Here is a 26,324-nt window from a genome sequence, read left to right as displayed (position 1 = left end):
TGGAGTAAAGGGATATTTTCTAGTGTTCCATTTACGGTAGTCCCCTTTATAATCTGTGATGTCCCTAGCATATTTGTTTTCTTTATTGCGTATAAGGTTCTCCTCCATCTTTTGTAACCTACTGCGGGTAATTTTCTCTAAATTTTGATAGTCCTCCAAATGTTCAATAGGTTTCAATTTATTCTGGATAAATTCAATTTCTGCATCACAGACCACAAGGTCAGCCTCTCTATCTTCTATAATTAACTCCATAAGTTGGACTGAACATGCGTCCAATATCGTATTCCATTTATTAAGAAACAGTTCATTTCTAGACAGGAAGGAAGGTTTTTTAATGATCCTCAGACCTCTTGGGATGCTGTTATTTTCAATATATTTTCTTAGAGTTGTGGCTTCCCACTATTTTCTAACCTCAGTATTCAACAACTTTTCGTATCTCAAAAATAAACTACAAAAGTTGTCCTCATCAACCTCCAATTTAGCTTCCTTATTTTCTGAATTTGAAACAATCTCATCTAATCTGGACAGTCTGTCCTTTCTTTGAGCTGAGATGTTTATATTCCAGAAGGAAATGCCCAATATTGAGACAATATACCCGGATAACTCTAAAAATCTAAATAGATATACTAATAAAACATAATGATAATATTTTTAGAGCGCAGCTAGTACCCAATGGAATTCCACACATAGAGAATAGAAAAAATAAAGGGATAACAGCGCTGCTCTAAAGAGATGTAGAGCTGCCAATGTGGCAGATCTACTATAACTCAACTTTTTGATAAACGGCTGTGTTATATCATCCCTGATCGTTGCGATTAGAGATGATAATTAATGGGGAGGTGGGAAATCCACTCAAACATAGGGAGGGTACTTCACCACAGGAGAGTGATAGGTTGAAAAGGTGTGAGAGGTAGGAGCAGGCAGTGGGAGAGAGAGAGCAAAGGAGGTGAGAGGGGATGGGATCAAGAGGACAGGTAGTGGGTGGAGAGGAAAGAATAAGGGAGCGAACGTCTTCACCAGATGTAGGGCAGAAGGAGCAGCAGAGTTGTTTGTTGGAGGGGGATGAAGCGATAAGGGCGGCGGGAGAAGGATGGGAGGAGAAGATGTTCAGTCTGATGGCCTCAATTTTGGAAGAGAAAAAGTGGCGAAGTCAGCAGCAGAAAGGGAAAGTGGAACAGGATGGGGGGGAGAGAGAGGGGGGAGTTAAGGGTGGCAAAGAGGCGGCCGGGATTAGAGGACTGAGAAGAAATGAGGGACTTAAAGAAGGTTTGTTTAGCAAGGGAGAGGGCAGAGCAGAAAGAGGAGGATAAATTTAAAGTGAAGGAAGTCTGCCAGGGAACAAGATTTCCTCCAGAGGTGTTCAGCAGTGCGAGAGCACTTTTGAAGGAAGCGGGTGAGTTTGGAGTGTCAGGGTTGGGGAATAATGTGGCGTCAGCGGATAGAAGAGGCCGGGGCGACAGCATCCAGGGCAGTAGTGAGGCGGTGCTTGTAGAGGAAGGACGCCTAGTCGGGGCAGGCCATGGAGGGAAGGGGTGACTTCTCCAGCAGAGAGATATTACAGTCTTCTACCAGGCCTGACAATATGTAATATTGTCAGGCCTGGTAAAAGACTGGAATAGAGGAGAACACTAACCGGTATTAGCACTACTGAACTAGTAGGTGCGGAGTCTAACGTACCCCTGGTATTCGCCAGGGACCCCCGCAAGGAGTTTTGGAGTTCGCTGCACAGGGCACACAGGTCGCGGTCCTACTAACCAGTTGCCGGTGTAGTGATAGAAGGGTCAGACGGTCCGGGTCAAGCCAATCGGGGATGCAAGGTACAAAAGGAGAATCTAGAAGGGTAGTCAAACAAGCCAAGGTCACAGGAACAAAGTGGGGCACGCAGACAGGAGGATGGTCGACAAGCTGGGTCACAACAGGAAACACTCACTAGAACTGCTGGAGACATAAACCTGTTACTCTGGCACCCTAATGGCGCCAGAGCCAGGTTTAAATAGGAGCAGGGGAGCAGGGATTGGAGGAGGCAGGGTCAGGCATGCTGTGTGCCGATAATAGCGTCCCGTTGCCTAGCAACGGGACGGACCTGGGCGCATGCGCCCGACGGAGGACAGCTGGAGGTGCGGCACACCTGTTGCTAGGCAAACTCAGATAAGTGCTGTAGCAGTAAGACGCAGATACACCGGGAAAGACTGGAAGCAAATCACAGATGCACAGGGAAGGCCAGATGTCTGAGGTTCAGGATAAACCAGGGCTCAGAAACATCAGACTGAGCAGGATCGCTGCAGCTCAGACAAGAGTGGAGAAGATAGCTGAGACCTGCATGACCTTATCCCAAGTTTACACCCAGGGCCAAGTATTTTACTGACCTGTAATAAAAGTGAAGGGTGTACATGTAGAAGATGTGGTTATTCTGCAAACATCTGGTTTATTCTGACCCAGAAGGGGATGTCTAGAACAGGGATCGACAACCCCCGACACGCATCAGAGGAGCGGCACATCGCCGACACCCCCCCAGCCCCCCCCCCCCCCCCCCGGGGCTTCACTGCGAACAGATCACTCCTGTGTCTGCAAGAGGTAAGTCTCGTACACAGGTGGTTAATGTGGCTTTAAATTAATTGGGAGCATTACTGTAGCATAATGTGAATTGGGGGCACTTATGTGTGGCATAACATGAACTGGGGGCTTTACTGTGTGGTATAATAAGAATTGGATGTACTACTATGTGGCATAATACACACACGCACGAAGGTTGTCCAGAACAATCTGCTACACACACACACACACACACACACACACACACACCAACCGACCCCTCCACAAACAGCCAGTGTTTTTAATTATGCTTCACCAATAACAAAATGTGGTATGACGACACCAACCAAGAATAAAACTTAAGGGATGGGCTGACCAAGAAAAGAAGTAAGAGGTGGCTCATTCACCAAATCATTTTACGGTGATTTTGCTTGCTGTTTCCTAACCACTACACCTGCATTTTTCATGTACATTAAATGACCCCCTTAACTAATGAAAGATCACAGGAGACAAAATTCTGTTTGTACTATTTATTTTCTTAACTTATCTTAATTATCTATGTGATCCTATATTATCAGCTTATCCTATTTTTTCTATGGGCATGTCCACTAGTAGCCATGGGAGGTCACGTCTGCGCCTGTAACCTGCAGCAATGACAAATAAGAGCTTATTAGATTGCATCTATATTGTCTATAGGCACATGTAAATCTTGTACATCATTGGTCAAGACTATAGTGTACACAAAGTAGCTGGAACATGTATATTACCTCTCATTGTGCCTGTGCAATTTTCTTGTGGGTTCCCCGTACCCTCTGCTCCTGGCTGACGGCAATTGAGGTGTTGACCCCCAATCCCCTCTGTTCCCGGCTGAAGGCAATTCTTTTTTTGGGCTCCCCGTCCCCTCTGCTCCTGGCTGAAGGCATATTATTTGTGGATTCCCCATCCCCTCTGCTCCTGGCTGAAGGCAAAAGAGTTTTGAGCTCCTCGTCCCCTCTGCTCCTGGCTGATGGCAAATTATTTTGTGCATTCCCCGTCCCCTCTGCTCCTGGCTGAAGGCAAATTATTTTGTGCATTCCCCGTCCCCTCTGCTCCTGGCTAAAGGCAAATTATTTTGTGCATTCCCCGTCCCCTCTGCTCCTGGCTGAAGGCAATTCACTTCCCCCCCTGCCCTCAGGCCCCTCTGCCCCTGGCTGAAGGCGAATGACTTGTGGGCTCCCAGTCCCTTTTTTATATCCTGAGACTACTGTGTCATGTGATTGACAGGTTTATGAAGTCATATGGGCGGGGTTTGGGTGTGGTCTGGTTAAATGGGTGTGGTCTTTTTAACTTGTCATTTGGGCGTGCCCAATTTAGTCATAGGGGTGGGGTCACTTCAAATGTCAAATAGTGCCAGGTTTTCTCATTCACCTCCTGTGCAATGTCCAATGTTAACCAGCTATTGGAAATGTGGTCTTACTACAATAGAACAGTCCACTACAAGTCCCTTTTGTTGTATTTGCGGCCAACTTACAGAACCCCTTTTTCATGCTAGGAAGTGAATAGTCCAAGGTTGGATGTCTACAGTTCCCCCTCTAACAAGCAGTAGGTGATAACACTTTATCAGATTCTGTGAAGCCAAAGAGGCTTTAGCAAAATCCCATAGTAAATGACAGGTAACGCCATTCTGAGATCATCACCATTTATTTATATAACCCACTAATTCCGCAGCGCTGTACAGAGAACTCACTCACATCAGTCCCTTCCCCATTGGAGCCAACAGTCGACAATTCCCTAACACACACACATACACACAGACACAGACTAGGGTCAATTTTTGTTAGCAGCCAATTAATGAACCAGTATGTTTTTGGAGTGTGGGAGGAAACAGGAGCACCAGGAGGAAACCCACACAAACACGGGGAGAACATACAAACTCCTAACAGATAAGGCCATGGTCGGGAATTTAACTCATGACCCCAGTGCTGTAAGGCAGAAGTGCTAACCACTTAGCCACCGTGCTGCCCATGGCGTTACTTGTCTGCGCAATGCAATGCTAATCAAAGCTTGATGTATTGCAGAACATCTCAGTCCCCATAGTAATCTATGGGGACTGTGATGCTGCATGGTATTGGTCTAAACAGAAGAGATTTCTGTGAAATCTCCATTAGGCAGTTAGTACATAGCAAACATACTTAAAAGATAAAAAAACAGTAAAAAAAACCAGAAGTTTCTGCATCTGTTAAGTGTCAGATAAGCTTGATGCATAGACCCCTTAGTGTAAAAAATAATAACATTCTTTGCCAGTTTTCTTGTTTGCAAGTAAAGGACCAATAAAGGAATGTTACTATTTTGTAACTTCATTTTATAAACACTATGGGGGGTATTAAATTGTCCGCGGGTTCGAGCGCGGAAAAACTATTACCGGTAATACGATAATCTCAGCTGAAATCCACCGAGTAAATTACCGTATTAACGGTTTTTCCGTAATAATGGTAATCCTGCGCGGACCGCGGGATTTTCGGCAATACCGCTGACAATTAAATATGCCCCTATGAGCTTATGCTGATTGCCACAGCTTTCAGATTTATATTGAGAACAGCTCCCTTTTTCAGGTGAAACCATCTCAGTAGACTTGGCCACTTTTGAGTAGATTTACCAAAGCTTCTAAAGTGGAGGTGTTGCCCATAGCAACCAATCAGATTCTAGCTATCATCTTCTAGTTTGTGTTAGATAAATGATAGCTAGAATCTACTTGGTTGCTATGGGCAACACATCTACTTTATCCTTACCGGTGGTGATCCTGCCTTTAATCAGGTAGTGTTATTAACAATCAAATCCACAGGAAACGATGTTACCAACTATAATTAGTACTCAATACACAAAAAAGGATCAACATTATGTCTTCACTTTTCAATGTTATGTCGCCCACAGTATTGGATTATAAATAAAACCAAAAACAAAATATACAATACGCCTTAACCTGCTCTAGGTTGGCAGCCTATAACTGCGGTAAATGATTCAGAATACTGCCAGTAACACAATGCAGTGATTACCTATTGGACACTGGCCACTGATTTTCTAATTATACCTCTGAATCGTATTGCACCTGATATAGATTGCTACTAAGAAACACGACTACGTAATGAGTCAATGAGTCACAAATTCAATGTGCGCAGTGTAAAATTAGACTACTTCCCCACAATAAAAGAGACTTTCTGTTTAATTATTGTGACAATCTGAGAGGAGATGGTTTGGCAGCCTGTGATGCAGAGCTGTTAATATAACATCTGGGGGTAAATGTATCAAGCTGAGAGTTTTCCGGTGGGTTTGAAAGGTGGAGATGTTGCCTACAGCAACCAATCAGATTCTAGCTGTCATTTCGTAGAATGTACTAAATAAATGATAGCTAGAATCTGATTGTTTTTTTCTTAAACCCGCCAGAGAAATCTAAGCTTGATACATTTACCCCCTGGAGTGTGTTACATGATCAATAATCTAGAATATATATCTGTCCAGATTCAGGAGTATGTTACAAGTATGAAGTTCTGCAACACATGGCAAAATTTATTTTCTAATCTGCTACATCACAGAATTTTTGTACTGTAAACCGCTACCTCTTAACATTTTGAATAGCCAAACACTTAATATTTATTTCTATAAACCCAAGGGCGCACCCAGGGGGGGTTTCCTAGTCTCCAGAAACCCCTGTCCTACCTGGGATGCTGTATGATTACAGTGGCCCCCCTTCCGGGACCAGCCACTACTGCTTGTAGCTTAGGAGGATCGTCTCCCAGTCAGTCCCCTGCTGTGTGAGCACAGCTTTCTGCCGGCAGTTTGGCCCCGCCCCTTCCTCCCACACAGCCAGCATGGGTGTAATGCAGGAGGCAGCAGAAGAAGGTAAGAATGTGTGTATGTGTCTGTGTATATGGCAGTTTACATATCTGTGTTTGTGTGAGTCTGTGTTTATCTGTGTATATGGCAGTTTACATATCTGTGTTTGATCCTGTGTGTGTTTGTGTATGTGTGTCAGTCTGTGTTTGTCTGTGTATATGACAGCTTACATGTCTGTGTTTGATCCTGTCTGTGTTTATCTGTGCTTATCTGTGTAAATGGCAGTTTACATATCTGTGTGTTTGATCCTGTGTTTGTTTGTGTATGTGTGTGTCTGTGATTATCTGTTTATATGACAGTTTACATGTCTGTGTGTTTGATCCTGTGTGTGTTTGTGTATGTGTGTAACTGTGTATGTGGCAGTTTACATGTCTACATATTTGTGTATATGTGAGTCTGTGCTTGTCTGTGTATGGGACAATTTACATGTCTGTGTGTTTGACCTGATGTGTGTTTGTAGCCACGCCCCTACACATGCTGGTCACGCCCACTGGTATCGTGGCGTGGAAACCCCCCTCATCGAATCCTGCGTTTGCCCCTGAAACCGATGTTAGATATATGCACATACCTCAGTAGACATTTCTGTACAAAACAACATATGACAAAGTTACTATACACAAATAAAAATACAACAAATCTGATTAAAATACTTAATGGGGGTAATATAACACTACGTTTAGGAACTACCTTTTTAGAGTAAATTGCTGAATTTTTTGGACGAAAGAGGAACATTGTGAAAGTAAATGGATACGTGAGGAATTGGACCCAAATAGGCAGCGGGATTACAGTTGAAAGTAAAAAATACTTTGCTATTCACATATCTAGTTGTAGCTTATTCTAAATCTTTAAATGAGCTGGGATAAAAAATATTGATCCCTTTTAGAAGTAGTTAGAAATAATTAGATTTCAAGTAGGCGATTCACCTTCACTTTTAAACTGAACTCACCTGTGGTGTAGCAGGTGCCGGCAATATAAAAAAATAATTCACTAAACAAGCTTGAATAGAGAAAAGGACTCATTCTCCTGCTTTGTGTCACTTTGTGTACTGCAATGAGCATGGAGAAAAGAAAGAAAGTCATATTATTGTATAAGGAGTTCATCAATCAAATCAATCTCCAGAGACCTTGATGTCCACTGTATTTAATTTTATTAGGAAGTTTAATGCCCACGGCACCTCCCTGGATGTGACAAAAAGAGAAAACTTGACTGAAGATTGCAGCACCGGATTGTTCAAATGGTGGAGAAAGTACCTTGATCAACTACTAAACAGATTCAAGGTGACCTTCAGACACAAGGTGCGACGGATTCACCTTGCACCCTCCATTCAACTGAATTAAAGGGGGTTATTTAGAAGTAGGCCCAGGAGGGCCCCACAGTTGAGAGAGACATAAATAAGCCTGACTGGAGTCATATACACCTGAACAAGCCAAATTAATTCTGGGAGAATGCCATGTGGACATATGTGACTAAGGTGGAACTTTTGGTAAAGCACATCATCCGTATGTTTACAGAAAGTAAAATGAAGGATTCAAAGAATAGCTCACTCTGTAGGGCATTTATAATAAAATCTACGTTATACTCAGAGCTGGTTGAAGACTCTGGGGGGACTGGTGCACTTATGATGGGGGTGGGGGAGTAAAGAGAAGGGGGATGGAGCAATTGAAATCACAAGAGAAGATCACAAGCTCTAAATAAAAAAGAAAATAGACAAACACACGTCCTCGTGACACCACTCTCTACCTCTACTCCATCATAAATTACCAAACCAAATATCTGGTTTCTAATGGTGTAGCTTGTTTCACTGCTTATACAGTTGTTATACTTTTGATTACTGGCACTTCTTGTTGTTTCATTTCTTTTTTTAAAACAAAGTTTAAAAAGATAAAAAAAAAAGAAAAACTATAAATGACTAGTATTAGGTCACAACAAATAGTAACATTAAAAACATAACTAAACTTTTCCCTCTGTCTCTATCTATTGTAGTGATCATAGAGAAATTACAGTTATAAGGATTAACCTATAACCTAACTGGGGGAATAAGGCCTAATCATAACTGCAGTGTAAATATATGGTATATCATATTAATCCACTGAAAAATTGAGCTACTAAAGTGTAAAATGTTAAGTCAGAGAGTCTGTTGTGTGTTTATTCCATGGCTCTGCACATCCTGGTGTTAGAGGATAGCAGTGTCACCTGTATCAGCTTTAAAGACCTCATGGGGTGAGCTATATCCTGGCCTAGGATGGAGTTTTGACACCTGAATAGACTTTTAGGAATTGCTCAGCATGGTGTTTGGCACAAGGAGATCATGTGATTACTGGCTATATTTTATATAGACAAAAATAATTCAGTTTTCAAATATGCCACGTAAAATCAATAAAAGTAGTGATCACCCACATATTCCTCAATAGCATGATGAAGGGCAACTCTTATGTCAAATTAATAATTCTGCCACACAGAGAAGTTGAGGAAATGAGTATAAGCTGAACTGATAGCCTGTTTGGTATCAATAGATCGGTAAATTCATAGGGGATCTATTAATAATAAAATTGGGTCTGTGTGACATTCCACAGAAATGTTATGTCACATAGTAGATTTGGGTATTAAATTAGTCAATATGCAAATCGTGGTTGTAAACAGTGTCCCTGAGCACAGCCCCCCTGGAGGTGGGGTAAGGTGTGAAAGTGGAACAGCTACAAGAAATTGTCAGTCTTCTGGGAAATCAATCTTCATTGATCAGCTGTCCATCTTCAAGAAAATTTCCCTTGGCTCAAAATATATAACCTCCATAAATAGTGTAAATTTAAGATATAACACATTTTACCCCTGTGTTGAGATAGACAAATTACTGTGTTAACAATGGACTATTGCATGACTGGTAAGGCTAACAAAGGTATTAAATCCCCTCTTTCTACTGGACATTAACTACTTAGGCATGAATAACCATAGGGTATTTGTAAATGACAGTGGGGTATTGCAAATTAACCTAGAAAAACATACATAGCAATTTCCCTCTTCCATGCAAATAAGACATTCAGCGTACAACAGACAAACAGAATATCTTCATTCAGAATCATTTTTACCTACACACCTATAATAAAACATCTTGCTAGCAAATTCCTTATCTCTTAAAAATTAAAGTTAGGGTATCAATAAAGTAATCACAGACTATTAAACATCACAGTATCAGTCTGTGTTGGGCTGGCAGATTTCTCTTTAGCTTGATAATTGTATAGGTGATGTATATTTGCTTTGTTTATTATATTTGTAAATTGATAAAGACTTGTTTGGTACATCACAAGATTGCTGGGCAACAAAGAATGTGTAGTCAACAACTGTGTTCTTAATCTTAATTAGGTCCTGTCACCAGGTTTATAGAGATTAGATAAATACCTAGATAGTCAAAGAAGACGCTTAATTCAAACAATAAAATGTGCCTTCCTCCCTGTGGTCACCCAGAGTGGCTGGCACGCCAACCACCTTCTAATCACCCCCCTGCAGCATTCTAGACTAGTGAAGTGCACTCTTCTTATCAGGTCATTTCCCAGGCAAATCTGGCGTAGAGCTGAATTTTTTCATTGCACTTCTAGGACAATCTAGTTAATTAAATAACTTGTCCCCCAGTGATAGGTTCTCTTTAATACACTAATGCTTGTTTTTTTGTTTTTTTAGTTCTGCAGTGAGCAATATGGACACTAGGTGGAGATGCTGAGATGGACTTCAAATATAGATGAATATTGGGAGAGTATCTGAAGAAACGTAAGGACAAGTATCTCAATGTGGGCCTCCTGTAGATTTGGACACTTTTACGTCCAAAAAGCACATGTAAAATGCCTGCCTCACAAATGACGCGTTAATATGTTAATACTGCGTTGTTAAAGGTATGTGCAACTCGGCAAAGTGCATTAAATGCATCTGAATGAAGTTACGTTTAATGCATATCATTACTCGGTCGCATATTAGAGATGACTGTCATCTTCATTTTGATAATGATGACTGGCACTTTAATCCTTTCACAGCTGATGCTGCTCTCACCCCTATTTTGTCATTTTTTGGGCTGGTCACATTCCAACATCAATATCATTAATATGTTTATGCTGTACCCACACAAATGATACCTTGTGGGTTTTTTTTCAGAAGACTGAATTTGCAGAAAATACCATTAGTGTCCTTCTACTTCCAGACAAGGAAAAGAAAATCTACCCAAAATTGCCCAAAAAAACTACTGCTCCTCCGCAGTACAGAGACAAAACTTTTATTGCCTTTCCCCCTTCCCCTGCACTAAAGATTTTTTTCTGTCGTGCAGCGGCTGAATGGCACGCGCTCAGTAAACTTATGGCAGCTCCCACAGACAGGGAATACTGCCTGGCAGACAGATCAGTATTATTTTTTACATCTGTGCATGAGTGCTAAGGACAAGTGGGACTATAGGGATGTACTTGTAGGATGAGCCCCATTCGTCCTTAGCACTAAAAAATAAATAAATTCATAAAAATAAATGGGAGCTCATATCCCGGGCTAGTTGCTGCTAATGAGCAGGGGGGGGGGGCAACAGTGTGGGGTCCCCACAAAAGCCACAAGCAGAACCAGGCTAGGTTGATCACATTACAGTGAATACTGCAGCGTGAGGTCTCCCTGTCATAGTGGGGCATCGTGTCAGCCTGTTCAACGGAAGCCAGCCGAACAACGATTCACATTTAAGAAAATGTTTCCCACTAACCAGTCCCATCCCAACATCTAGTCAATAGCATTTACATTTAATACAGAGACCCCAAATGGCTAAATACATTTATAGTCCCCACCAACCCCATTCTATATTATTAGTCTCCACATAAAATTAATATCCCTCACCACCAACCACGTACCAGTCCCCAAATAACATTAACACCCTCATACCAGTCCCGACATCAAATCAATACCCCCCAAACAGCGTTAACCCTTTACAAGACTTATACAATCAATACCGTTCTCCACAAAATACGTGCCAACATTATGGAAGGCCCCTCTAGGAGATCCTGGTGCCAAGTGCCAGGGGCGTGGCCGCATTAATCATGTGCTCCAGTCCGCCCCACTTCACTAGGGAGGTTACACTTCTCTCCCAGGAGTCCGGGAGAACTCCTCGGAATTCGGAATCCAATTGTAAAGCGCTACGGAATTTGCTTGCGCTATATAAATAAATGTTGATGATGAAGTCTCCTGAACATTGCAGGAGAGTATGCACTATGCAATAACCCCCCACACCAGCCCCCACATAATATTCATCATCCACCATCTTCCTCATAGTATATTATAAAACCCTCCAACACACTTATCGACTCTCTGTAGAATGCTGTGGGAGCAGTAGTTATGTACATTCATTTATATTTATTTGTATGAATGAAATTAGATTTTTTTTTTATAAAATAACTTCTTTTTGAAAGTCACTCAGAACATTTTTAAAGCAGCAATCTCATGATAAAGATGAGAATGGGATTTATATTACATAAATCACTGAGGCAGGCTATAAGAAGAATGCCAGCATTTACCAAAAGAGATCATGATTTGTAGGAGGATGGCTAAGAAAAAGCAGAAGCATGCTAGAAAGGCACTTAACTTGCTATTTAAAGGAAAAATAAATACATATTCTATGTGAGATTGCTACTTTAAGTCTTGTAAGGACACTGGATGCAAGAGGTTATTGCAGATCCAATCAGAGCTAACAGGACAAAATCTCTACTAAGGACTTCAGACACCACTTTTCCTGAGACTGCAGGATGAGCACCTGCGAAATGCGTCGGTGAAGTAGTATTGTAATACGCTTTACCTTTGATGAAGGCTGATAGTACATTCTCTCTGCGGCATCAGAATGATCTTCTCTGCCATCAGGATATACTGCAGATAAGTGATCTTGAAATCTACTAATTGTGACTGCAATTCTTCCTAAATATTGTCACTTTTTAGAACACACTGCACAATATATTTTATTTATTATATAAATGCATGATGTCAACTCCAGATAAAACTCAATAAATCCTCCCAAGCATGTGTTTGTACTATTCATTACACACAGACGATTCTTTATGTAATCCATTATTATTTCCAGATCCATACATGTACTTAAATTAAGAGACAGCCTTATTAATTGCATTAAGAATGAAAATATTTGTCATTAAATAAAAACGCGGACAGAGGGTTACTCTAATGTTTTCTTGAAACCTTACTAAAAGTGGGGGCTTAATAATAATTTCCGTGGTCTTTGATACAACCTCAAAGTTAATGTAACTAAAAACATATATACAGTTAAACCTTTTTTTGCTACTTAATAATTCACACAAAGAAAGAAATACAAACAAATCAACAATAATTATACTAAATATATATAAAACCTATCCCTGCATATAATTGTCCTTCACTCAGCAATCACTTAATACAGAATAATATATTACAAGATAATTCAGTAGCACAATGACAGCTAATCAGTTCTCTGGCGTTATATACATACATAACAACAGTAAATCAATGGTTCTGCATCTTAATATGAGCTACGATAACAAAACAAAGCTGTTCTGTAACCATTAGATTATAGAGTGCGGTTATATTTAAGAATTGATTCGGGTATTGAACAGTATGTTTATTGTTTGATAAGACTAAGGCGGAAATATAATGACCATTTGAATCCTGTTTAGATTAATTCTAGGGTGTCAGATCACTTCATTTTAATATTACTGAACACTTGTTTTTTGTCTAAAAAATCAGTATATTAAAGATGATTTGTCACTATGTAAGTTTTATCATTAAAGTGAAATAAAAATTCAGATTTCAAGTTATGGGGAAAAGAAAATTCAACATTGTTTTGCTTTGGATATTCTCCATTTCCTGGCAACACTATTGTTATGGAAGTTTATAGCAGGGATTCTCAACTCCAGTCCTCAAAACCCCCCAATAAGCCTTACACTAGTGGTGGGCAACCTGACGCACTTCGGGAGTCGTTTGGGCGGCCCTCTAACCTTCGAAGGGGCAGCACATTACATTTAATCTCAGTAATAAATTAAAATGATACATTTAATCAAAGAAAGAGACCTCTGTATAATAACATATCAGTAGGCATTTTAAAAAAGTGTTACAAGCTGCAATAAACCAGGAAGGAGCTGGGGGCAGCAGGAGATAGCTCTGAAGTCGCCCTGTTACCCATCACTGTGTTAGACTATACCCAACCCACCAGCCAAGCTACATTTACATCTGGGAAAACCATGGTAAGATGCACAGGGTGCGCATTTGCAAGCAGGGAGAGTAATGCCTGCTTTTTCCTGTAGCACATTTATTTTTGCACCTTTTTCTTTACAATTGAGTTAGGACACCCCCCACTCAACTCTAAACCTGTCCACACATTTTATATTTGCCCCCCTCCACAGCACCACATGGCTTTACCACGGTGCAAAATTGCATTCTATCTGGATTTACTCCTAGCACTAATTGAGGCCCACAGTGCATATGGCATTATTGAAGAAAGAAGTTATCAGCCAATGTATAAGCTGGTGACAGGTTCTCTTTAAGATCAGATGTTAGAGGTTAAGGAATTCCACTTTGGTGCAATCCCTCAACAGATAACTTTTGGTCACTCCAAGCGCCTAAAAAAAAATAATTGGGGGGCATTCAGGAGTCCGATGCTGTCTCTAAAAATCAGGCCATTAGGTTGGAATGGTCCATATATTAAATAAAACTACAGCACATTAAAAATAATTTAACAGAAAATCACAGTCACCTGCAGCTGTCTGTTGGGATAATTTTCTAAATCCCAAGCATAAATTTAATCAAGTAAAAAAGAGGGGAAAGAGAGAACTGTCAGATAGCGAAAAGGTTTAGAAAATGTTGTAAATAATAATTGGATAATAAAAAATAATTTAATCAGCTATGACAGTAATAATTGCTCCAGAGAATTGTTTCACAGGAAATTTTAAATATAAAAACAAATTAATTTATTCATCTAGCAATCGTACATGGAATAGAATCAATTCAAAACAATATAATGTAATGTAATAAAACTTGTTTTTCAGAGCATATATTGAAGTGTTAGAGGACTATATCATATTGACCTGAAACATTGTAACATGTATAACATGTAGCTTAATAGCAAAGCAGTTAAAAATAAAAACATAGCAATAGTCTCTAAGGGACTCAATATGGAAAATAACTTGGAGAGTGTCCCCCCCAGATGACCATCAATCTATTCACAATCCTATGAAGAGTAGTAGCAATCATATACTCAGCTGTTAATCCGGTCAATGCAGGAAAGTACTGTCCCCACACTTGGAGCTACATGTTATTTCTCCTCTCCGTGGTGAAGCTGAAAAATCCACCTCGTGGCTGCACATTTAGACACTTTACGGTCAACAAAACTTTTGTCCCTCTCTGCTGTCAACAGATAAAGTGTCTGCCCCAAAACTGCTCTCTGTTAGGAAATCAGAGGAGTAACAAGGTATGTTGTTGTTACAAACATTATGGAGTTTATTGAAAAGTTCAAATGCAGACAGGAAACAAACACAATCTCTGCGGTGATGCTGGTATGGTAATAAGGCCCAGGGTAGCACAGGAATCATGAAGCAATGACAGTACGAGGCAATGAAAAATATGACGTAGAACACTGAAGATATTACCGGTAAAAGGTGTAACACAGTCTTTATGCAACGCAAGGTAATAAGTCTTGTAGCAAGGCTGGTGTAAACGTTCACAGATATAACATAATAACTGCAAAGCCCTACTGGGCAGCAAAGAATAATTAGATCAGTCTGTGTCTGAAGATTCTGAGCTGATTCAGAGCTAAAGACAAGAGCCAACAGAAGCAATGTGTCAGACGCTGTCCGTGCTCCCCTTCTCTGCCGCGGGGACGGGGCCCTTCTCCCCATAGTGTGCGTCCCGGTGACTAACATGACTTCCGGAGCTTCTGCTGCCCTGTCTGCGCATGTGCGTCCCGTTGAAATCACAATAGAAATAGAATAGAAATCGCCTCCATTTTTGAACTGCACAATCCCGTATGCAATTGGAGATAGCACAAATGGTGATGATGATGATATTATGGACACTGTATTTGTACCATTTATTCTATATAGTGCCACTGATTCCGCAGCGCTGTACAGAGAACTCACTCACATCAGTCCCTGCTCCAGTTGAGCTAACAGTCTAAATTCCCTAACACACAGACTAGGGTCTATTTAATAGTAGCCAATTAACCTACTAGGATGCATTAGGAGTGTGGGAGGAAACCTAAGCGCGTGGAGAAAACCCATGCAAGCACGGGGAGAACATACAAACTCCACACAGATAAGGCCATGGTCGGGAATTGAACTCATCACCCCAATAGTGAGAGGCATCTACTATGTATTCAGATGTCCTCGATGAAACGAAACTGTGGATCTTAATGATCTATAAAAAGTTTGTTTTCCCCCCTCTATTTTTGTTATTAGATAATAATCTTACCTCTGTGGAGCTAATTTGGGAATCTGCTGTATTAACAATACGTTTCTCAACACCTAATATGAATAAGCATCACATAGATTATTAAAATATCCACTAAAAGCCACAGGAGAACTATGTCTCGTATGGTGGACATGCCGATAATCGCTCCCTACTGGGATATGGACTTTGTGCTAGAAGTTCTCTCACATGCTAGAAGCAGCTAAATGCGTACTAGTAAGGAACTGGGCAAACCCACTTCAGCCTTCCTCCCAAAAAGTAAAATATTACATTTGGCATGTTGCAGCCTTGGACAAAAATAACATACTATCTTCATGACAGGGGACATGCATATGGACAGGTCTAGACCCCATGAATTTCTTTTGATTGGTCCTGTCGTTTCCCCACACAGAGAACGCCATCTCCAGCTATCTACCCTGTGGACAGCGGCTCCGATATCCATATGTACAACTGGTCTCACACTGGAACCTTTCCCTTCAACTTCTTATATTGTGTTCCTGGACTACTCCCACCCTTCCCCTGGTTCCCCTGTATGTCTGCTGATTTAGACCCTTATGGTTGAGTCAAAGTCCGATAAATGTTTTGCAGTATCTTATATCACACTGTAACTTCAATGACTTCTAAAAACATGGTCTTGTTTCCATTCCTTGTTTATAAATAATAATTGTATGTTCTGAACATTTGAAATAAAGAATAAAAAAAAAGGAATATCCATTAGGAGTACCTTTGATCTAGTTAATCATAATCTCTTAGGTCAGTGATGGGCAACTTCATACCCTTTGGGGGCGGCATGTTGCGGCTCTCTAGCCTTCAAAAGGGCCGCACATTACCCTTATTCTCAGTAATAAGTTAAAACACCACATTTAAAGCAAGAGACACCTATCTGTAATAACAGATCAGCAGGTATTTTAAACAAGCGTTTCCAGCTATAACAAACACATCTGACAATAACGCAGGAAGCAGCTTGGGGGCCGCCGGTGAAGGTTCGGAGGACCATCACTGGCTTAGGATCACATATTTTTAGAGGTTACTCACTATTATTGCAATGTAAACCTCTTTTGCGCTTTGGATATATTTTTTGGTTTTATTTATTTATACTTTAATTTATTTTATACCTTAATGTTAATAATTTGAATCAGTTTTTGTTATGATTTGCTGTTAGCAATTAGTTCTATGGATTTATATCTATGGCGGGTATATTACTGTAGTTTCAAACTACCATTATATTTATTATAAGATCAGTGCTAGATGAGAGATTCTATCGTTAGCACTTGTAGGTGGAGTTGAGCTAAATGAAAAGTATGTTTTTATATATTTATATTTTTTACAATTATTTATTTTAGTTACAATGTAGTAAACAGTGAAGTGTATTGTCTTTAGCAATCTACAGTTTTATCTGTGGCTAAATGAAATCTTCACATACAGTATGCCTTTAATGTTCCAAGTGAGACGTGCTTGATCTTACTAAATGACTAAAACATCCAATTCATATTATATATATATATATATATATATATATATATATATATATATATATATATATATATATATATACATATATATACACATACATATATATACACATACATATATATACACATACATATATATACACATACATATATATATATATATATATATATATATACACACATACACATACATATATATATATATATATATATATATATATATTGTATAGATAATTTGGTATTTACTTTTGTATGTTTTCATGTTCAAATTTTCATTTGTTACTTAAGTAATTGTTAAAATGAATTTACAGACTAACGTTTTTGAATAATATCAGTAATTTATGTAAAAAATAAAACTGGCTCATGTTTTCAGCTACTCATTAATTTGAACAATAGGAACACTATGATTGGCTGAAAGAAGTTTAAATAGATTGGCATACAAAGTTAAGACATGATTGCCTCTGATGAAATCTCCATTTGTGGATGAAATCCATCAGGCTATAACCATATAACCATTGGTGCATACACGAGAGATATAATATATTTGTACTATCCTGGTAACAACAGAGAACAGATTATTTACACCGGAGCTCAGTGTATCTGGAGAGGTGAGATCTAATATACTTTGCTGATCACTCATTACTATATTATTGTGGACTCTGTCTGTCTTTTGTGCTATCTGCAATTACATATGGGACTGTGCAGTTTCTAAATGAGGAGTATTATTGCGATTTGTGATAACGTTCCACATATGTTTGGATGGACTTCAGAATTGCAGCTATGCTCTGCGCTATATATCACCTATGCTTCCATTCTGCCTGCAAGCTGTGTACAGTACAGTCATTATTTCTATTTTTATTCTAGCATGATTATATATCACTGTGTGAGTTTTATTGATCTATAAAGGCTATTGCTTTTACAGATACAGGCTAGTTTTTTTCTATTTTTATTTAAAAAACATTATAGAGCTACTAGTTTGAGTATTAATTTTTTTTTTTTTTAAATCAATTTTACTGACCAACCAGGGAATGGTCCCTTATTTTATACTGGATATGCAGTTTAAATTATTTTGTTTCCTGGCCACCAGGGAATAAGTTTTTTTGTAAAACATGCTGTTTATTATACTGTAACCACTGGGCAATGTGCTTTGTATTGTATATTAGTCATCAGACTGTAGTGTAGACTCTGTATTCTATACTAGATAATGGGCTGTACTGTACAATAGTCCTCAGGAAAAGGAATCTATAATATATACTCATTACAGGAATGGGCTCTCGCATCATGTCACTGGGATGTGATATATCTTGTGGGGTCACCTCTTGTGTAAGGTGAATTGCGCTGCTGGCTATTGTGTGTGTGGTACAGTTGGGTTATGTGTAAATGTGTTTGCCTGTGCAGCCAGAAGAGGTTGTACTGCTGCTTTGAACAGCACAATGATATTAATATGAAATCTGGCCAGTAATTCATACTTTGCTTTGCAGTAAAAGATCAAAAAATATATTTCTGTGAATAAAGTCATACATTCTGCAGAAAGAGAAAAGCCTCACATCTATGTGCATAAATTAAGTTAAACTACACAAATTGAAGTGGGGTTATGGAGCTTCCATTTAATGTAAGAAGGGATTGTTGTATAATATTTAAATGAAGACATCTTGTGGTTTAAGTTATTTTTTCTTGGGGCATAATTGAAATAGATCGGAGTGTCAAGACTTTGGGTTATTACATAAGTCTGGCTTTTAAAATATCCACATTCTTTGCACATTGAATGTATAATAATCAGACAAGAAAGTTGTTTTATTCTTCCCATATTAATGTATCATTTTGCAGAAACAGCAAATGTTTAAACAGGGCACAGAAATCATAATAGAAGGGGTTTAGCCTGCTCTTCCCGTCAGGGACCCCATGTCATTTGCTGCTCTTGTGCTGGGTCCTTCCTCCTTTATCATCATTTTTTATTTATATAGCTCCACCAATTCCGCAGCGCTGTACAGAGAATATCTGTCACTCACATCAGTCCCTGCCCCATTGGAGCTTACAGTGTAAATTACCTAACATACACACACAGACTAGGGTTAATTTTGTCAGCAATCAATTAACCAACTAGTATGTTTTTGGAGTGTGGGAGGAAACTGGAGCACTGGGAGGAAACCCACGCAAACACTGGGAGAACATACAAACTCCACACAGATTCCCTGGTCGGGAATCGAACCTATGACCCCAGCACTGTGAGGAAGAAGTGATAACTACTGAGCCACCGTACTGCCCCATTACTCTGAAAAGATTGTACAGACTGAACAGTAGTCACCATAATTGTACGTAGTCTGATCCTGCAGAGTTTTACAAATGACGGGAAGGAGAGGTTTTAAAACAAATTACAGTGGTCTATTTACTAACACATGGCGATAGGGCAGTTAAAGAAAACCATCTATCATCATTATTTATTATTTAAATCTTGCTGAGTGATACTAAGCTACCTAGGCTATACTGGCCCAGAGCGGGAAGAGTTAACTCACTGCTTCTCACAGCCAGTCTGGAAGGGATATGTGCATACCTGACCCATAACGCTTTAATCCTTGTTAAATAGGCTTTCTCATAGGGAAGCTTTCGCAGGCAAGACCCCATCTGGTAAGGTCATGCCCTATCTCTTGCGAAAAATGTCTTTTTGCCGCTTAATAAATGGAGCCCACGGTAAATTAATGTGAGGTAATCCAATTAAAGCACCATTTAATGACAAGTTAAACTTTTAAAACAATAATTTGCTCTTGCCTAATGATCCATGTTCTCTTGTACTGTACTTTGAATGTAATTTAATGTTCATGGAGCTTATGTTATTACTGATGACTTAACGCACTGTTGTTATTTTCTAGAGATGGTCACTGACCCCCGTGAAGTGGTTTTGGATCTGGATTAGCTTTGTGTTTTGGCAAAATCACCCTCATGTGTTTTGGTTTTGGATCTGTATTTTTGTAGAAAAATTGCTAAAATCACATAATTTTGCTCTTTTTTTTTATCCTACATTATTATTACCCTCACTAACACTAATTTCAAGTCATTTGCAGTCAATTTTGACCACCTCACAGGTCACAATATTATGTTCATCCACTTTCAAACAAAGATTGCAGCAGTTCTTGCCAATGATAAGAAAAAGGCCATTGTCATGCCTGGGCATAAGACCGAAAATCCACCTCTTATGTGTGGAATTATTTTTACCTAAACTCTGACAACAGTTGTCTAGCCATTTGTAGCATGGTAAAGCCACAGTCAGTAGAGGTAGAGACCTTAACCATCTAGGATCCTCATCCATGTTATGGCATTAGAAGTGAGTTCATGGAAAGCTGTTGGGAAAATCAGAAACTTATGTTAAAAAAATAACAACAAGCAGGCCAGCATCATCTACCTCCCTTATCTCATCTAGATCCCAGCACCTGCAATCTACACCCCCAACACCTTCTTCATCAATATCCTCACAAGTGATGGGAGTTAGTCTTGCATCCAAGTTGCTAATGCTAGATGACTCCTCCACCAGCCATGATTCCTCTGAAGAATTATTGACCATTAGTCCTGCTGCCGCTGCTGCTGCTGGGAGTCGATCTTCAATCCAGAAGTGAGAAAATCTGGAGTGAGAAACGAGTAGAAGATGGAAGCGAAAGGAGTGGTGGACGATGTTTAATTAAAATCCATAAAAGGGTGTGAGGCGAAAGCAACTGTATGCTATTAACCTCTATGTCAACCCATAATTTAGTGCCAGGCGATGAGTGAAATAGAACTAGCTGGGTCAGATGCGTAGCAATGTAATATTTGGAAGACCCAGTCCTCCCTCCGAGGTCCGACGATGAAGCGTGCAAGCTTGGACCCACGGTCGCTTGCCTGCCCAGATAAAACACGCAATTTGTTTCTGGAGGGTTTTAAATGCCAATGGGGGGACCCGAATAGAGAGCATCTGAAAAAGATAAAGAATTTGTGGGACTAAATTCATTTTTACCGCTGTCATGCGACCTATTCACTAGATGTGTAGTTTATCCCATTTCTCAAGGTCTTGTTTAAGAGCATTCAAGAGCCGAGGAAAATTAGCGGCATATAGTTGACTGTATTGATTTGCCAAGTAGATTCCCAAATATTTCAGTTTGTCTGGTTGCCACCTAAAATTTGTTTGCTGTTTCAAAGAATCCAGCAGGTGGGGCGTTAAGTTAAGAAGAAGGATTTCGGATTTGTCCATATTGATTTTAAAGTTGGACAATTCGCCATATTCACTAAGTTCGCTCTGTATGAAAGGGAGTGAGGTAAGGGGATTAGTGACTGTCAGCAAGATGTCGTCCACATATAAGGAGATCTTATAATCAGTCTTGCCCGCTTGATCCGCTAACTATATTGTAATTGCAGATTAAGTACTTAATTCGCTTCGCCAGGATCAAAGAGCTATCAACATCTTGTAAACACGTCTCCTCCTTCAGTTTCTCTGGAAACTGGTAATAGGAAAAAAACTGAGCTTTCCCAAGACACCCAGTGGTGATGCAGATGAGTCACCACAACATTTTGACATTTGCTCTGCTCTAAAAGAATTGCCCAAAAATCGTGACAGCTCTGGCATTATCGGCAATTACATTAAAGTACACATACTTCTGTGATGGTGGATTAGAGCGGGGATGAATTAGTATTGTTTGAGGAAGATGTACACAATGATGAGGGTGAATATGATGACAGTGTAGATTGCAGGTGCAAAGCTAAGAGAAGGGACCTACCTGATGCAGGTATGCCTGGTAATATTTTGGGTAGAATGGCATGTTGGCAATTTTATATTTTTCTACAGTAAACTTTCACCTTTTTTTTAGAGAGGATTGTTTTTCTTTAAAAAGGTACAAGCTTTTTATTTACATTTTTGTTTCTCTGACTTAAAAAAAAACACTATGCACTTGAACATAGGCTTTAGCACATGAGATAGAGGGATTAGTATCATCATGACTGACACTGGAGAGTGACAACAACAATGTCACCCCTCCTGTTTCTGTATGAGCTATGGCACAGTACAATGTCACTGGAGACTTTGAAGAACACTGCCAGCCCTATTACTACAATTTCTGTTTCAGCACTGAACCTTGCCACCTCTCCTGTTTCTGAGTGAGCTATGGTACAGTAAAATGTAACTGCAGATTTAGACCAATAATTTATATTTCAGCACTGACTCTTAGCAATGGAGCACTCCTTTTTGTCTGTTACCTATATAACACAGTAGAATGTGCCTGCAAATTCAGAAGACAAACCTGCTAGCCCTCCTATTTGTATTTCAGCAATGACAATTAGCAATGAAGCTCCTGTCTTTCGGTGTATATAACACTGTATATTTTTTGGTGCAAATTCAGAAGAAAAGCCTGCAAGGACTAGTATTTGTATTTCAGCAATGACAATTAGCAATGGAGCAATGCAGCTCTCCTTTTTGTGTTACCTATATAACACAGTAGAATTGGACTGCAGAATTACATCAACACTGTAAGCACTATTATTTGTATTTTTCTGCAATTATATTTAACACTGGAGCTATGGAGCTCTCCTGAATGTCACTGATTACTTTGTTTAACACTGCTACCACCCTCCTATTTCAATTCTCTAACTTTGCCTGTCCAACTGCTCTACACTCTATGCTACCCCTCTGTGTCCTCTCTCAAAAGGCGCTAGATCACCGTGGAGGGCGATATTTATAGATTGCAAAACTCGCGAGATCCGACAATGACGTTTTGTCTCGTTTTTGATTTCGGAAAAGCGCGAAAGTACCGAGCCAAGTCCCCTAAGTTTGGGTGTGTTCGGTTCCCGGGGAACCGAGCCTGAGCATCTCTATTATTTTCACATACACTTGGACAAAGGGAATACATTAGAAGACTATTTGCCACCAGACAACTTTAATTCATTGGCAGAGTTTTTCATTTCCATTAGCTTTGGATGCAACAGAGAACTGCTTTGTGAATACAAAAGTATCCAGCGCACAGAGCCACATGCAAGAGTAAGCAACTCTACCTGGGTTATATAGTGGGCTTCCTAAAAAAAGCACAAAAGTAAGTCAGACAAATAATAACTTTTCTTAGAGGTCTCTAGCTATCGATTACCAGTGTCATCGAGACCTCCAACATTTTTAGGGTGTTTTTAATGTCTAATGTACATAACAGACATTTTTACAGTTACGCCTGATTGCAAACACATGTTATAGTATGCATACTCAGCCATCATCACTAGTATTCAGGACTTAGACTAGACCTCTAGGTGGAGCAAGAGATACAACAGAAAACCAGCGTACTGCTGTGTGCGGCTGAGTTTGACTTGGACGTGGCTGCATGGGAACACACTTAGAGCTAGATTTACTAAACTGTGGGTTTGAAAAAGAAAAGTGGAGAGGTTGCCTATAGCAACCAATCAGATTCTAGCTGTTATTCATTTAGTACATTCTACAAAATGACAGCTAGAATCTGATTGGTTGTTATAGGCGACATCTCCACTTTTTCAAACCCGTAGTTTAGTAAATATACCCCTTAGTGTACATTGCCTATGTGTTTCCGCCAATTTCGATACCCCGTTCCATCCCTGAAATCGGAGGCTGTTGTAAGTGTTGTTTGCTCTCAAAGATGAGTTGGACATAGCTGCGGTCTGTTCTGTATCGCCCGGTTATGGGCATGAGCAGTGTGATTTTGCGGACGATACGCACGATGCGTTCTTTAATGACTCAGGCCCTAAGGATCTAAGCAAAAAGTAATTAAACATTGTCACTGCCTTGTGCGATGTGCCTTTAAAGCTGAATTATTGTATATCCTAAACCCAAAGCCTGGTACCCAGACCTGAGTGGGGGACATACACAGGGGCACCAAGAGAAAGGGTGGGGTAGCAGGTACAAAGTCTGGGGCCCCTGGCATGCCTGTGTAGTAAAAGGAGCCACCAATCTGGTGTGGCCCCACCCCATTCAGTGGCTATGGATGGGGCTCCGAGAACTTGCTGTACAAAGGCCCGATATTTCTCTTGACAGCCCTGGACATAAAGGGTGCTATGTCTCTATAGCAAACCACATTGATATTAATGTACTTCTCCTCCCAACATTTTAAGTTTCAGACACAAATGATCATAAAATACAGCTTACTGTAGACATCTACAACTGCCATAAGACACTTTACCACGCACTATAAGACTGAAGGAGTGATTTAATACCAAACCCAAAGGAGGACGATTTGGAAGAAAAGGATGACAGGGGATTTGGAGCTTAAAGAGTTACTGTCCCGCTAAACATGAGGTGGAAAATACTGTATACTCGGCTATATTAATACACAATACAGGACATCTACTCAGAACGTTTGCTGAAATGAACAAATTATCTATAGCACAGATAGTGGTTTGGTGAAAAAAGGAAAGAGTTAAACTATCACGAGACAATCTCCACCCTGTGCTCTGCAATCTGTCCCCTCCAGTGCTCTGTGTTACTTACTCCTGATGCATTTGGGTGATGGATGTGTGAGATGATATCTGCTATACACTACTAGCAAGTAAGTACCAATCAGAGAAACAAATAACCTTTCATGCTATTTTATTCTTTATCACTGCTATGCTCTAGGGGATGAATCGGAGTAATGTACTGTACTTTAGATAATTGCAATATAATGCATGCATTCTGAACCTAAGGCAAACACTGAGAGTGCATGCTTAATATTGACATTACAGCATGGTCTATTAGCCAACAGATCAGATATACATTTTCCAGGGCCTGTTCGTAAATCTTGCAACCTTCCTATCACATCACTTATAATATACTTTTATTCTTCTTGAAGGAAAAAGTTTGACATCACTATGTATCAGTGAGTTCTAGATATATAAGGATTTAGCAGAATCTTGCAGATGGGGAATGCTATTAAAGAGTGACTTGACTCTGAATTGGTCTGTGATAATTACTGTGTGAATAAACTTCTCCCCATCCAGAATATTTAGATTGCAAGCTTTAAAGTTCTAGTGAACAGTAGCAGTGGTGCACGCAGGGGGGGGTTTCTGAGTCTCTAGAAACCCCCCCTGCGCTAACTAAGTGGCCACTGTCCTATACAGCAGCCGCGGCGCTGTCAAAGAAGCGTCCGCAGCGGTGCTGTATTGTATACAGCACCGCCGCAGACGCTTCTTAGACAGCGCCGCGGCTGCTGTATAGGACAGCTCCGTTTCGCCAGCAGCTCTCTCTCTGGTTTTTTTTTTTGGGGTCGGCGGGGGGAAACCCCCCCCCCCCCCCCGACAATCCTCCGTGCGCCGCTGAGTAGCATTTTACTTTCTGTTTCTACAAATGTTCCTGCGTTATCTTCATTGTGTGCTCAGCTTGTCTGTGTGACTGCACAGTGCTGCAAAATATTAATTATACATTGAAGAAAGGATAATATCAATAATAAGAAGAATAATAGTGCCTATCAGATATCCTAATGCATAACATACAAATGTCCCTCTTTTAAGCCTAAATCCTCTTGTCCCTTTTAACCATACTTGCCAACTTTTCCTTGTTGGCTTCAGGGAGATGCCGGGGAGGTGGGCGTGCAGGGGCAGGGTTTGACATATCACATAATTTTGGCCAATTACAGAAGGGGGCGGGGTTAAGATGGCACAATATTTGCGTAATTAAGCCCCGCCCCCACCACTTATCTATTGTGGGGACGAGAACCGGGAGGTTTCCCTGCTCTCCCAGGAGGTCTCCCAGAAATGCGGGAGTCTCCCGGACATTCTGGGAGAGTAGGTAATTATGCGTTACTGATTAAATCTTGGTCTCCATGAAAATGGCCACCTCCATAGGTATCAATACATGGACATAGGACACAATTTCTGAACTGTGTCATCATGCCACAGATGGCAAGCCAACCATGTCTTGTACTGGTTCAGCATCAGGGAGAATGCCAGACTGTTCAGGAAGTGAGGGAGATCACCCCTATTTCAGGGAGTCTCCCTGACATTTAGGGAGAGTTGGCAAGTATGCTTTTAACTTCCTATACACCTCACCACATTTAT

The 26,324-nt window shown here is 40.2% G+C and overlaps 1 protein-coding gene and 1 long non-coding RNA gene across 2 annotated transcripts in view; both read right to left on the bottom strand.

Moving 5' to 3' along the window:
* Window positions 1-6,343, bottom strand: part of TEDC2 (tubulin epsilon and delta complex 2) — a 50,309-nt gene extending 43,966 nt beyond the window's left edge. The window contains exon 1 of the mRNA XM_075179477.1: window positions 6,226-6,343. The gene's annotated coding sequence lies outside the window, so the exon portion shown is untranslated. The remainder of the gene's footprint in view (window positions 1-6,225) is intronic.
* On the bottom strand, window positions 3,048-3,755 carry LOC142098650 (uncharacterized). The gene is made up of 2 exons (XR_012678377.1): window positions 3,300-3,755; window positions 3,048-3,176 (listed from the first exon to the last, which is right to left on the bottom strand). It is a non-coding gene; the product is annotated as an uncharacterized LOC142098650 (long non-coding RNA).
* Window positions 6,344-26,324: the final 19,981 nt, after the last annotated feature.

Source organism: Mixophyes fleayi, chromosome 7 (assembly GCF_038048845.1).
Source record: "Mixophyes fleayi isolate aMixFle1 chromosome 7, aMixFle1.hap1, whole genome shotgun sequence".
NCBI lineage: Eukaryota > Metazoa > Chordata > Amphibia > Anura > Limnodynastidae > Mixophyes > Mixophyes fleayi.
This window is presented reverse-complemented; position numbering and strand designations above follow the sequence as displayed.